The following is a 16,044-nucleotide window of genomic DNA, read 5'->3' as shown; positions in this document are numbered from 1 at the left end:
TCCCGGTAGGTCAAATCCCAGTCATGTCTAATAACTTGGGCCATACATCAAGTTGGACATTTTGTCTCCCAGTAAATTCTGTTTGAAGTTTTGTTTTTCATATATGACCGTGCACAAGTACAGATAATTTTATTACGTCGAGCGGGAGGGTTTTCCTCCTGTGGTAGAGGCACGAGTATCATCATCAAGGCCTTACCCTACGTGCCATGCGGGCCATACATCAAGTTGGACATTTTGTCTCCCAGTAAATTCTGTTTGAAGTTTTGTTTTTCATATATGACCGCGCACAAGTACAGATATGGGGTTAAAAGAGAAACGCGGCGACGAACATAAACCATCCGCAGATAATTTTATTACGTCGAGCGGGGGGGTTTTCCTCCTATGTTAAAGAGGCACGAGGCCTTACCATCCGTACCATGCCCCCACCAGCAGGCCGTGGAGAATATAGGGAGCTTTGCGCTGTAGGGCCAACACAAATTTTTTTAAAAATACAGACATGTCCAGCACTCCCGAAATGAAAGATTCAACCTCACCTTCTAAGACTCAGCAGGAGCAGGAGGCTGTTATGCGGCCTCCGGGGGCTCCCAGGAAGATTCGTACGCCATGTAGACGGGTACCTATGATGCGACCGTCGGAAGACCCGAGGGCTACCTGGGAGCTGCCCAATGGGGATATACTGATCTGCCTCTTTGACAACGTTGCGGAGGAACTGCGCGTCTTTCAGGTCACCGGAGACGGCCCAGACGCCGCGAAAGACGACCCGCATCTGTTGACTTTTTCCGAAACGGAATGGGGAAACTTGAAGACTGTCGTTACCCCGATGATGGAGGAGAGCACCGACCCCGACTTTCAGCCGGACATTGGTAGAATGGAGATGCACTATAGAGATGCTGGCAATGGTAAACAACGTACCACCTTTATGACCGGGGAGCTGGACAAGAGAATGCTGAATATATGGCAGCTACCTAAATAACCCCCCAAAAGCCCTACTGAGCATGGAGCCCAACCCACGCCCGTACATCACGGGGCTCCCCGTAAAACCAGGGAGCCCATGTCCCGCCTGACTGGTGTACATCTATCATGCCTGATTTGTACCTCGCATATCTGCGCATGTGCAGCACTACATCTATCATGCCTGATTTGTACCTCGCACATCTGCTCATGTTTTAAGAACCTAAATAGCGGCTAGAAATGACCGACCAGGCAGGCAGAAGTCTGCTTTTCTTATCTCACAAGTCATGGAAGGGTGGGATGGGGGACACATAAGTGTGGGGTAGGAACTGTGGAATCAGGCAGGGGTGTAAGAATTTAGGATATAGTCTTGTTATTTTAAAGAAGGTGTACATGATTATTTAATTACATTTAATAGCAACCAGTAAGCTGCATTTAGCACCATGCTGCAAATACACATTAAAAACTTTAAAGAATGGTAATATAACTTGACCATAGTTTTTAGTTACACAAATATTTTAAGACGTAACATGAAAGTTTTTCAAAGTAAGATGTACAGATGTTTTAAAATGTGACATGAAAGTTTTTCAAAGTAAGATGTACAAATGTTTTAAAATGTGACATGAAAGTTTTTCAAAGTAAGATGTACAAATGTTTTAAAATGTAACATGAAAGTTTTTCAAAGTAAGATGTACAGATGTTTTAAGATGTAAGATGTTTGGGTGTTTTACAAAAACATTTTGTTATGTGTTTGCAGCCCAAACGTATTTTTTAAATGTACAAAGTTTTATGCATTCATTTTGTGAATTAGTTTTGAAATCTAATATGAACATGGCTTTTATTTTACAAAAGCAAAGTTGTAAAAATTTTGTAGGCTTTTTATCAAAGGAGATTTTGTTAATGTAACATGAAGTTTTTTTTAATTTCAAAGTTACACAAGCGTTTTAAAATGTATGATTTATACGTGTGTTGTATTTTTCAAGCTTGTACAAAAATGTTTATGTACATTTATCAAATGAGTTTTTAAAATGTACCATGACCGGGTGTTTTATTATTCAAAATAAAAGTTGTACATATGTTTTGTTATATGTATGCAGCACGGTTGTGTTTTTAAAATGTACTAATTTTATGGGTTGGTGGGAATAAAGCGTATTTAAAGGGGTACCTCTCATGGAATCTACCAATCTTTACCAACTGATGAGCCCTGAGCCACATGGGGACTGGGGGTTTTAACCGTGAGACTCGACACCTAGGCATTAGATCCTTATGTCAGCAGTGGTCCCCATGCATGTACACAGTGTAGGGTCAGGTCCAGAGAAAGCTGTTACTACGAGTGCAGCTGATTAATAGCATTTAATTTATAACAGTAGGAGCTAGTAAACTGCATTTAGCACTCACATTAAAACACGTTAAAGACTTTAAAGAATAAAGCCTTAGTTATTTTTTAATAAAGATGGCTTTTCAGTAAATGTTGGCTTTCCTACAAGGTGACCCCCGAGGCCTATGCTTATAGCATCCGGGTGCCTGATTTGAGATGCTTACTGAGGATGCCATGTTAACACCGGTAACTGAGCTGCACCATGTGTCACACTTAATGAAACTTAGTCCTAATTCAACAGAACCAGTCGTCATCCACTTTGCAGTGAGATTTCTGAGCGAAAAGTGAGCGAAGTTTCATTTTCTTACTTTACCACCTATCCGTTAGTAAGGTAAATGGAGGCGGTAAGATGTCGGACACGTCAATGGCACTGAGCGCGAGGGAGTGTGCGGTGTGGCGCGAGCTGCTAGCTGATGTAACAATGCGAACAGTGGGGCTCTTACGTTTTTAAGATGCGGCTAACTATCCCCGAGACACTTTAGCCAGGTTCGTGTACATTTGCTCTTAAAGCTGCTGTCAACGCCAGGAGGGAGCTGGCTAGCAGTAACATTTTTAGCTGGTCTTAAAGCTTGCTGTATTTTTCAATCAATACATACACGGTTTAGAAGAAAACCTAATCAACATTTAAATAAATAAAAAATAAACGTACAAAACTATTGACATCCACCAGAAGCATGTGCATATTTTTCAGGTTTGCATGTTGTGTGTGGTTGTCTAACCACCATCGGCCTAGGTGATGGAGAAGCGTACGGTCGTAAACTGCATGCGCTTATGCCAACAGGTGTTTAAGTAGCTACAAACATAGACACTTTCTTTAACATAAAACATTTAAAGGCACATTCTGTTTTGTCGACATTCTTAATTTTATTCAAGTAGCCTCTAATCACCTTACACTTGTTCTATTTTACTGTAGAGTATTTTAAAACAATGTCACTGAAATGTCACCATATGTCAAAGCTAACAAGGTAACATGATTGTATCAGCGGAACAAAAAGCCGTCGCCTGGATATGTATAGACAGATCATGTGTTGCTCAGCAAATCGACAGCATTTTGAAATCTATTTGTATTTAGACAAATATATATTGGGAATGAAGCGTCGCGTTTTAAGAGGTAGACGTTGAAGCAGAATTTAAGTTGGTCACAAATGTATTTTTCTTCTGCAGCTAGAAGTGTCGTCTGAGCCTGATTTTACCTGGCATGTCGGTATGAGATTCTTGTAGTAGAAGTTATGTGAATTGCAGTACTCTGAAATTAAGTGATATGTGTATTAGAATCATGAAGTGTCATCTTCCTTTTATTTTAGGTTCGCCCCGGACATTTTTATGAACTGTATTGTAATATCAGACAGTGTGTGTCATGAATTTCTGAAGGCATGTTATATATGACCATTTCTTGGAAACGTCTCTTGTACAGTAGTTGCAGTTTGTCAGGACAAGAGTGTTTGGCTAATGTGACATGCTGAACAAGTCCTGTGATTAAAGCATGTCTGCTGCTTAAAACATTGTGTTGTATGCTGAAGGTTTCTTGCCGGTACATGTTGAATTACCATTACATTAGAATATTCAAGTATTATTTTTTAAATCATTTAACGAAATAGGTATTTATCTCATCATTGATGACTGTGGTCCACCTGTATGACAAGTAACCTGTCCCGGACAGAGGTTTCTTCAAGGCCTGTTGTGGGAACCCCATGGTGTAGCATTATGAGAAAGTATACAGGGAGTAGTACAAATGAGCAGTCGCCCTGCCCCTCTTTTACTCATTTTGGAAGCTTAAATTACTAAATTGTGTCTTTAATGCTAATCTGTATGATTCACAAGCACAGACCCCCTCTAGCCTTTAAAACAAGGGGGGCAAATAAATAATCCAAATGTGCAGAAAATCAATCAAATGAAAATTAGACACAAACTAATTCAACTCAAGAAAGAAAATATTATTAAGCTAAGAGAAGTAGAGTTGTTAAGTTTACCATTCATGTAGTACTGGAGACTCACTCAGACCATAGAATCATACAGATTAGCATTAAAGACACAATTTAGTAATTTAAGCTTCCAAAATGAGTAAAAGAGGGGCAGGGCGACTGCTCATTTGTACTACTCCCTGTATACTTTCTCATAATGCTACACCATGGGGTTCCCACAACAGGCCTTGAAGAAACCTCTGTCCGGGACAGGTTACTTGTCATACAGGTGGACCACAGTCATCAATGATGAGATAAATACCTATTTCGTTAAATGATTTAAAAAATAATACTTGAATATTCTAATGTAACGGTAATTCAACATGTACCGGCAAGAAACCTTCAGCATACAACACAATGTTTTAAGCAGCAGACATGCTTTAATCACAGGACTTGTTCAGCATGTCACATTAGCCAAACACTCTTGTCCTGACAAACTGCAACTACTGTACAAGAGACGTTTCCAAGAAATGGTCATATATAACATGCCTTCAGAAATTCATGACACACACTGTCTGATATTACAATACAGTTCATAAAAATGCCCGGGGCGAACCTAAAATAAAAGGAAGATGACACTTCATGATTCTAATACACATATCACTTAATTTCAGAGTACTGCAATTCACATAACTTCTACTACAAGAATCTCATACCGACATGCCAGGTAAAATCAGGCTCAGACGACACTTCTAGCTGCAGAAGAAAAATACATTTGTGACCAAATTAAATTCTGCCTCAACGTCTACCTCTTAAAACGCGACGCTTCATTCCCAATATATTTGTCTAAATACAAATAGATTTCAAAATGCTGTCGATTTGCTGAGCAACACATGATCTGTCTATACATATCCAAGCGACGGCTTTTTGTTCCGCTGATACAATCATGTTACCTTGTTAGCTTTGACATATGGTGACATTTCAGTGACATTGTTTTAAAATACTCTACAGTAAAATAGAACAAGTGTAAGGTGATTAGAGGCTACTTGAATAAAATTAAGAATGTCGACAAAACAGAATGTGCCTTTAAATGTTTTATGTTAAAGAAAGTGTCTATGTTTGTAGCTACTTAAACACCTGTTGGCATAAGCGCATGCAGTTTACGACCGTACGCTTCTCCGTCACCTAGGCCGATGGTGGTTAGACAACCACACACAACATGCAAACCTGAAAAATATGCACATGCTTCTGGTGGATGTCAATAGTTTTGTACGTTTATTTTTTATTTATTTAAATGTTGATTAGGTTTTCTTCTAAACCGTGTATGTATTGATTGAAAAATACAGCAAGCTTTAAGACCAGCTAAAAATGTTATTGCTAGCCAGCTCCCTCCTGGCGTTGACAGCAGCTTTAAGAGCAAATGTACACGAACCTGGCTAAAGTGTCTCGGGGATAGTTAGCCGCATCTTAAAAACGTAAGAGCCCCACTGTTCGCATTGTTACATCAGCTAGCAGCTCGCGCCACACCGCACATTCCCTCGCGCTCAGTGCCATTGATGTGTCCGACATATTATCGCCTCCATTTACCTTACTAACGGATAGGTGGTAAAGTAAGAAAATGAAACTTCGCTCACTTTTCGCTCAGAAATCTCACTGCAAAGTGGATGACGACTGGTTCTGTTGAATTAGGACTAAGTTTCATTAAGTGTGACACATGGTGCAGCTCAGTTACCGGTGTTAACATGGCATCCTCAGTAAGCATCTCAAATCAGGCACCCGGATACTATAAGCATAGGCCTCGGGGGTCACCTTGTAGGAAAGCCAACATTTACTGAAAAGCCATCTTTATTAAAAAATAACTAAGGCTTTATTCTTTAAAGTCTTTAACGTGTTTTAATGCGAGTGCTAAATGCAGTTTACTAGCTCCTACTGTTATAAATTAAATGCTATTAATCAGCTGCACTCGTAGTAACAGCTTTCTCTGGACCTGACCCTACACTGTGTACATGCATGGGGACCACTGCTGACATAAGGATCTAATGCCTAGGTGTCGAGTCTCACGGTTAAAACCCTCAGTCCCCATGTGGCTCAGGGCTCATCAGTTGGTAAAGATTGGTAGATTCCATGAGAGGTACCCCTTTAAATACGCTTTATTCCCACCACCCCACAAAATTAGTACATTTTAAAAACACAACCGTGCTGCATACATATAACAAAACATATGTACAACTTTTATTTTGAATAATAAAACACCCGGTCATGGTACATTTTAAAAACTCATTTGATAAATGTACATAAACATTTTTGTACAAGCTTGAAAAATACAACACACGTATAAATCATACATTTTAAAACGCTTGTGTAACTTTGAAATAAAAAAAAACTTCATGTTACATTAACAAAATCTCCTTTGATAAAAAGCCTACAAAATTTTTACAACTTTGCTTTTGTAAAATAAAAGCCATGTTCATATTAGATTTCAAAACTAATTCACAAAATGAATGCATAAAACTTTGTACATTTAAAAAATACGTTTGGGCTGCAAACACATAACAAAATGTTTTTGTAAAACACCCAAACATCTTACATCTTAAAACATCTGTACATCTTACTTTGAAAAACTTTCATGTTACATTTTAAAACATTTGTACATCTTACTTTGAAAAACTTTCATGTTACGTCTTAAAATATTTGTGTAACTAAAAACTATGGTCAAGTTATATTACCATTCTTTAAAGTTTTTAATGTGTATTTGCAGCATGGTGCTAAATGCAGCTTACTGGTTGATTTTAAATGTAATTAAATAATCATGTACACCTTCTTTAAAATAACAGGACTATATCCTAAATTCTTACACCCCTGCCTGATTCCACAGTTCCTACCCCACACTTATGTGTCCCCCATCCTACCCTTCCATGACTTGTGAGATAAGAAAAGCAGACTTCTGCCTACCTGGTCGGTCATTTCTAGCCGCTATTTAGGTTCTTAAAACATGAGCAGATGTGCGAGGTACAAATCAGGCATGATAGATGTAGTGCTGCACATGCGCAGATATGCGAGGTACAAATCAGGCATGATAGATGTAGTGCTGCACATGCGCAGATATGCGAGGTACAAATCAGGCATGATAGATGTACACCAGTCAGGCGGGACATGAGCTCCCCGGTTTTACAGGGAGCCCCATGATGTACGGGCGTGGGTTGGGCTCCATGCTCAGTAGGGCTTTTGGGGGGTTATTTAGGTAGCTGCCATATATTCAGCATTCTCTTGTCCAGCTCCCCGGTCATAAAGGTGGTACGTTGTTTACCATTGCCAGCATCTCTATAGTGAATCTCCATTCTACCATTGTCCGGCTGAAAGTCGGGGTCGGTGCTCTCCTCCATCATCGGGGTAACAACAGTCTTCAAGTTTCCCCATTCCGTTTCGGAAAAAGTCGCCAGATGCGGGTCGTCTTTCCCGGCGTCTGGGCCATCTCCGGTGACCTGAAAGACGCGCAGTTCCTCCGCAACGTTGTCAAAGAGGCAGATCAGTATATCCCCGTTGGGCAGCTCCCAGGTAGCCCTCGGGTCTTCCGACGGTTGCATCATAGGTACCCGTCTACATGGCGTACGAATCTTCCTGGGAGCCCCCGGAGGCCGCATAACAGCCTCCTGCTCCTGCTGAGTCTTAGAAGGTGAGGTTGAATCTTTCATTTCGGGAGTGCTGGACATGTCTGTATTTTTAAAAAAATTAGTGTTGGCCCTACAGCGCAAAGCTCCCTATATTCTCCACGGCCTGCTGGTGGGGGCATGGTACGGATGGTAAGGCCTCGTGCCTCTTTAACATAGGAGGAAAACCCCCCCGCTCGACGTAATAAAATTATCTGCGGATGGTTTATGTTCGTCGCCGCGTTTCTCTTTTAACCCCATATCTGTACTTGTGCGCGGTCATATATGAAAAACAAAACTTCAAACAGAATTTACTGGGAGACAAAATGTCCAACTTGATGTATGGCCCAAGTTATTAGAGATGACCGGGATTTGACCTACCGGGATGTACAAAAGTGCGGCCCCATACGCTAATGTAATACAAACGGTTGCGTGAGGAAAAAAACACATACACTGTCAAAACTACCGCCAAGCGTTTTTATTGGACGTCAGACCCTCCGCCTCCTCTCATTCTTTGCTCCAACTTTATCATTTTCTCCCAGAGTCTCATTCTCTCAGAGTTTCTCTCAGACTCGCGCAGCACGGCTCTCAGCTCTCCGGCATCAGACTCGTGCAGCACGGCTCTCAGCTCTCTGGCATCAGACTCGAGCAGCACGGCTCTCAGCTCTCCGGCATCGCTCTCTCCGCGGATTATCCAAAGTCGTGGGGACCTTACCGCAGTACCGCACCAGACACATAGCATCGCTCTCTCAGAGTCCTTTGCTGATTCTCCAAAGCCCAGGGACCTTACCACAGTACCGCACAGCGTACGCTTACGCTCCATCAGGTAACCCACCCCGCTCAGCCCCGGCGGCGCCCGACAAAACCCCACACTCTCCTCAATATAAAATTATAATTTTTTAAATAATAAATAAATAACTTAAAAATAATACACACTCATAAGCACTCTCCTCAATATAAAATTATAATTTTTAAAATAAATAATAATAATAAATACATAATTTTAAATAATAATAAATTATTAAATAATAAATAATTTATTTAAATCCCTCTCCCATGACGTCACATCGTACCACCACAACCACGCCCCAAACTCCGCCCCCCGTGACCTTTATGACCTTTAGGTCATAAATCATTTTGAAAGAAGCGGTATCCTCTTACTCTCTGACGAGGAAAAGGTAAGGTAAACACACAGGATAAATGGACCAGGTACAGGAAAGCGGGTAGACGAGAGACAGGAGAATGCTTAGTAAGGCTCAAAGACATTGGCTCAATACTACGCAGTGTCCTTCGGTCTGTCTATATCTTTTGACTGCTTGCCACTTAGGATCACTGTGACGCCTCTGGTGGACTCCGCCTGTGTGGGTGTGACATTGCCCCCCCCGGCGGCCGCCTCCTGGAGGCCGAAGCCATTTACGGGGTCTACCCCGCGGCCGCGGAGCCGGTTTCACGGGGTGAGCCAAGTGAAAAGCCGTCAGGAAGAATGGATCCGTGATGGAGCCGGTGGGAACCCAGCTGTGCTCGTCGGGTCCACTGCCCTCCCAGTCAACCAGGTACTGCAGCTTTCCCTGACGCCGGCGTGAATCCACAATGGACCGAATCTGGTTGGTGGGAGTCTCCTCTTCTACCTCAACAGCAGGGTCCATCATTGGGGCGATCTCCGGGTGTAAGGGGCTGAACTTCACGGGTTTGATTAGGGACACATGAAAAGTGGGACAGATACGATATACCTTGGGTAACTGCAATCGGACGGCCACTGGTCCCACCTGACGAAGGATGCGAAAGGGACCGATGAATCTGGCGATCAGCTTATGACACCCCGGTATTCGGAAGTTCTTTGTAGAGAGCCAAACTAATTGTCCAGCCCGACATGTAGGTCGCAATCGTCATCGCATGTCGGCATGGGTCCGTCATTTCTCTGCCTGGGTCTGGAGGGATCCTTGTATCTGTTGCCAAGCCCCACGGTACCGCACCAATCCTCCAAGTCCCGGGTAGAATCGACGAGCGGGCTCTGAGTGGCCCATAGCGCCGTCACCCAATCTCGAGCCCGGCCGGTCAGGAGGGAGATAACGAATCGCACCTCGGCAGCTTGGGTGCGGAACATCTCGGGATGCTCCTCCACATAGATTCTGCATTGCATGAGGAAACCCCGACATGTGTCGGGGTTGCTGTCATAGCGTTCTGGCAGTGCTATAGGGACAGAAGTGGAGGGCCGAGGTGGGGATGCAGGCAGAGGAACTTGAGCCGCTTGAATCGCTAAGAGTTGTTCAACGGCAGTCAAGCGCGTCTCCAGTGCTGCGCTGTGCGCTGGATCCATCTTGTTAAGGCGAAGTATTCTGTGATACCGGCCGATGAAGAAGGACAGGGATCCAGATATGCGACCTACAGCGAGTTTTAATGAAAGCACTGAAGCGCTAATTCTAATGGGGAAAAGCAAAGAGAATGGTCAATGTCCGTAAACGTGGGTCAGAAGCCGGGGAATCCGTCCAACAGGGAGACACGGGACAAGAGCACACGGGGAAGCGGGAACAGGACTTGCCAGTCTCAGCAGGGTAGACGGGTTAGGTTCGGGAACGGGTCTGGGAAGAGGACGAGGAAAAGGTAAGGTAAACACACAGGATAAACGGACCAGGTATGGGAAAGCGGGTAGACGAGAGACAAGAGAATGCTTAATACGGCTCAAAGACATTGGCTCAATACTTCGCAGCGTCCTTCGGTCTGTCAGTGTCTTTTGACTGCTTGCCACTTATGATCGCTGTGATGACTCTGGTAGACTCCGCCCGTGTGGGCGTGACAGGATTACTACACTTTTCACAATATTTTCCTGCAAAGGAGGAGCACTCGGACAGATTTTGAAGAAGAAAATGGGTGCCATACAGCAGGTATTTTAGTTGGTATTTTTTATCATTATATGACTGATATTTGCTTGATTATTATTGGGTACTATTACTAATTTCTACACTTTTGGTGGCTTAGACCTCACATCAAAACATAGAACAGACAAGAGATGTTGTCCTCCGTTCCTTGGTCTATTACTTGGGTGAAAAGGAGGTAGACCTCATCCAGGAGTACAATGTAAGTGTCTAAAACTAATTCAGATATTTATTGTTTGCAGAAAACTGCATTTAGCATTTGTTTTCCTTTACAAAAACAGAAATACATCTTAAACATAAGTACGTTCCTCATGTAAAAAAATTCTTGCACTAGTGTCAGCAATATAAATTAAATAAATTAAACATTGTCAACATTTCTGAAAACATCCTGTCCGCCATTAGCCATAGTATACTTGAGTTTGTTGTAGTGTCAGTCTCAAGAGAAACAAGTTTTGGGGAGTTAGTGTTTTACAATGTTACAAAGATATGAACCTAGAAATGGTTTACTGTACTTCCTTGATGTATCTGCATTTTAAGTTCTTATGAGGAAAAACTAGTTTGAACATCTTACACAAATTAACTGCATAAATAACAGATTTTCATAATAAAATGTTATGTTTGTTTTACAGTGTGACAATAAGGATGTGCAGCAAAGTCTACTACAGCATGTAATGAAAATTACTGTCTGCAAGAAGAATGACCAGGAGGACTTTAGCATTGTCTTGGAGGGTGTGCAAGTCATGACTGGCTGGGGAAATCTGACTAGAGCCTGCGCAATTCTTCTTGGATTCACATATGCACTAAACCTCACCTATCCCAAACAACTGAGGAACACGTTTGAGACATTTCAGAAGCTCTTCTTGGAACTAGATGTTTACAGGTTTTCCCCCAAATTACAATCTCTCAAAAACAAACTTGTGTGTTAGATTGTGAGAGACACATTTCATTGTTACCAAGTTCTGGTGAAAATGCCTAGGTTGAGGTTTGAGATTGTTCTGCAGCTTGTTATCTGGTTTGATGCTAAACAGTTGATTTCAATGACATAAATTGTCAGTTACAAACTGTTATACAAATTGTTTTTGTTTTTTTCTTAAAACTGCTGTAAATGTTATATACACTTTTACAAAGTGGTTAATATTTTGATACCCCGAGGGGTCCCATTCAAGCTCCTCCACCTCCGGAGAGGGAGGAGCCAAGATGGAGTCCTCTGGGACCTCCTCGGGGACTAGGGCAGAAGAGACTGGAGCTGCTGCAGGCGGAGGGGGCGCCTCAGGAGCTGCTGCAGGCGGAGGGGGTGCCTCGGGAGCTGCTGTAGGCGGAGAGGGCGCCTTCACGGGAGCGGGGTCCACGGGCGGCGGCGGCTGCACAGGAGCGGGGTCCGCGGGCGGCAGGAGCGGAGGGAGCTCCTCTGGTCCGGCGGTTGCAGTGAGCAGCGGAGGCGGCTGCTCAAGCTGCTCAACGGCCCGGCGTGTTCTCTGGATAGGGGAAGCTGCCCTGGGAGACAGCTTCGTAGCGCTGGGGACGTCCGGGGTGATTGGGATACACTCCTGATCCTCTCCAGGAAGAGAAGCGGTGGGGACGATGGAACACGCCCCCAGGGCGATTGTTGGGGCGATTGCCGGTCTCTTCCTCCTCCTCCGGCGCCCGGTGAACTAGGGGGTTGGCTCCCTTTGACTTCGAGTCAGGGGACAGGCTCTGTCTATGCATATGCACCGAACACCAGTCCAGAGTATCTAGTCATCTTGGTGGGGGTGCTGGCAGGCGCCCCTTCTGGGGACTCCATTGTTCTACTAGGGGACTTTAATGCACACATGGGTAATGACAGTGAAACCTGGAAGGGTGTGGTTGGCCTGCCTGATCGTAACCTGAGCAGTGATCAGTTACTGGACTTCTGTGCTGACCACAGTTTGTCCATAATGAGCACCATGTTCAAACATAAAGCTGTTCATAAGTGCACCTGGCACTACAGCCCCCTAAGACGCAGTTTGATGATCAATTTTGTAATTGTATCATCGGATCTGCCTCTGCTTGTCTTGGACACTTGGGTGAAGAGAGGAGCTGAGGTGTCAACTGATAACAACCTGGGGCTGAGTTAGATCCATTGGCAGTGGGAAGATGCCGGATAGACCTGGTAGATCCAAATGCATAGTTCGGGTATGCTGGGAGCATTTGGCAGAGGCCCCTGTCTGGGAGGTCTTTAACTTGCACCTCCGGCCGTTCTTCTATTACATCCTGAGGGAGTTAGGGGACATTGAGCCTGAATGGGCTATGTTTCGTAACTCCATTGCTGAGGTGGTATTGCAGAACTGTGACTACAAGGATGTTGCTGCCTGTTGTGGTGGCAATCCCCAAACCCAGTGGTGGACACCAAAGGTAAAAGGAGATGTCAGACAAAAGAAGGCCTTCCAAGCTTACTTAGCCTGTGGGACTCCCGAAGCAGCTGTCAGGTACGGGCAGGCTAGCCGGAAAGCAGCTTTGGCAGTTGCTGAAGCAAAATTTTGGGTGTACGGGGAGTTTGTTGAGGCTATGGAGAAAAACCGTCAATTGGCCTCGAAAAGGTTCTGACAAACTGCCAGGTGACTCAGGAGGGGAAAACAGGGCTTTACTCATATTGATTATAGCAGGGTTGGAGAACTGATGACCTCAACTGGGGATATAGTTTGGCGGTGGAAGGAATGTTTTGAAGATGTCCTGAATCCCACTGATATACCTTCCTTGGAGGAAGTAGAGCTGAAAGACTAAGGACTTGCCTATCTCTAGGGCTAAGTCAAAAAACTCTTCTGTGGTAAGGCTCCGAGGGTAGATGAAATTTGCCCTGAATTCTTGAAAGATGTTGTTGGGCTGTCTTGGCTGATATGCCTCTTCAATATTGTGTGTGCCTTTGGATTTGCAGACTGGGGTAGTGGTCCCAATCTTCAAGAAAGGGGACCAGAGGATGTGTCCCAACTTCAGGGGGATCACACTCCTCAGCCTTCCTGGTAAGGTCTATGATGGGGTACTGGATAGGAGGGTCCACCTGTTGGTCGAACCTCGGATCCAGGGGGAACAATGCAAATTCTGTTCTGGCCACAGAACACTGGACCAGCAATACACCCTCACAAGGTTACTGGAGGGTTCATAGGAATTTGCCCAACTAGTTTATATGTGTTTTCTGGACTTGGAAAAGGCATACGATCATGTCCCTCGGAAGGTCCTGTGGGAGGTGCTTCAGGAGTATGGGGCAGGGGGAACGTTGTTGCAGGTCATCAGGTCCCTGTACACATGGAGCGAGCCCTTAGTTTGCATTGGACCCCACCAGGGCTGCCGTTTGTCACTGATTATGTTCATAACTTTTATGGGTAGAATTTCTAGGTGTAGCCAAAGGGTGTAGGGGATCTGGTTCTGGGGCTCAGGATCATGTCTTTTTGCAGATGATGTGGTCCTGTTGGACCTGCAAGATGCACTGGGGTGGTTTGCAGCTGAGTGTGAGGCGGCCGGGATGAGGATCAGTACCTCCAAGTCTGAGGCCATGGTTTTCGACCAGAAAAAGATGGATTGCCCTCTCCTGATGAGGGCTGGGTTGCTGCCTCTGGTGGAGGAGTTTAAGTATGGAGCTTTGGGTAGTGACTGAAAGAATGAGACCGCGGATACAAACAGCAGAAATAAGTTTCCTCCACAGGGTGTCTGGGCTCAGCCTTAAAGATAGGGTGAGGAGCTCGGACATTCAGGAGGGGTTCAAAGTAGAGCCACTACTCCTTTGCGTCAAAAGAAGCCAGTTGAGCTGGTTCGGCACCTATCTAGGATGCCTCATGGACGGCTCCATGGGGAGGTGTTTTGGGCATGTCCAACTGGGAGGAGGCCCGGGGGCAGACCCAGGACACGTTGGAGAGATTATATCTCTTGTCTGGCCTGGGAACACCTTGGTGGAGCTGAAGGAGGTGGATGGTGAAAGGGAGGCCTTGGCATTGATCTGACAATGGATAAGCAGCAGAAAATGGATGGATGGATGGAAGAGGGGGGACCAACTCCATATTGATGCCTATGGATTTAAAAAGGGATGTCATAAAATTTCCAGTAGGTGTAATGACCAGGTGTCTTAATACTTTTGCCCCCCTGAACAGCAAGATGGGATATGTGGAAAGAAGAAATTCAATGTACATGTACTTGTACAAATGACAAATCAAGCTTCATTTAATTTTATTTTCACTGGACACTTAAGAAATCTTTTACATTAAAAACAAATTTATAACTATGTACATGTATAAATGTAACACAAATTGCCATAAATTGCTTGCAGGAATCAGTAATGAAATAAAACATTGACTCATTTTTCGTCACATAAATAAATTCATATTCTTCATCACCAAAATACATTTTTAAAAGCCTTGACACTAAAAAAACAGCCTCATTAAAATACAATTAAACTGTATGCATATTATGATGCAGGGAAGTAACTTCTTTCAGAACTAAAACTTTAATATTGTGCCGTTGGGTGGACAAAGGCATCATGGGAGCAGAGAGAGACACAGAGACTCGCTTGCCGGGGAGAACATGCTCTTTACTGGCAGTCCTTAAAAGGAATACATCAGGCAGCCAACAAGCACCGAACCAATTACACACAACAGAAACACAAGGTTGTCCGAAGTTGAACTGCAAGATGCACACATGGTGGGAGATTTACATAAGCTAATTAAACACGAGGATCGGACCGGGTACACACAAGACATGGGCAAAACACACACGTGCGATAAGGAAATGCAACTATTAACAATAAGGATAACACGGCCGGTGCTACAATATAATACAGTGAAATATGGTAGTGTTGTTTCATGTGGTGTATGTTTTCAGCATAAGATAATACTTTACTGATCCTACACCAGAGAAATTTGCTCGTTACAACAGCCAAACATAAATAAATAGCAATAAAAAATAAAAAAATATGAAATTATGAATTGTGTATACAATTACACATATTGTACACATACTGTGGTTATTGCATAGATGTGATGGACATTCATGTGTAGTGACATTCCATACCTAATAATGGTACAGGACAGAAACTTTAGTTTACTTGGATATAAATAATATAGGTATTGCACCCAGTGGATATAAATATTGAAATTACATATATGCAGTGTATATTGCACAGATGTAAAGAGCATTCATGTGTAATGCACATTCATATGGAGAAATCAATGGACTTTAGTTGACTGTGGTGTTATAGAGTCTAATGGCAAATGAAATGAAGCACCTGTGAAAGCGTTTCTTCTTACCTTTTGGGTCTAGTAGTCTGTTGTCGAAGGAGCTGCGTAACA

This window comes from Brienomyrus brachyistius, chromosome 12, assembly GCF_023856365.1.
Source record: "Brienomyrus brachyistius isolate T26 chromosome 12, BBRACH_0.4, whole genome shotgun sequence".
Lineage (NCBI taxonomy): Eukaryota > Metazoa > Chordata > Actinopteri > Osteoglossiformes > Mormyridae > Brienomyrus > Brienomyrus brachyistius.
Note: the sequence above shows the minus strand (reverse complement) of the source record.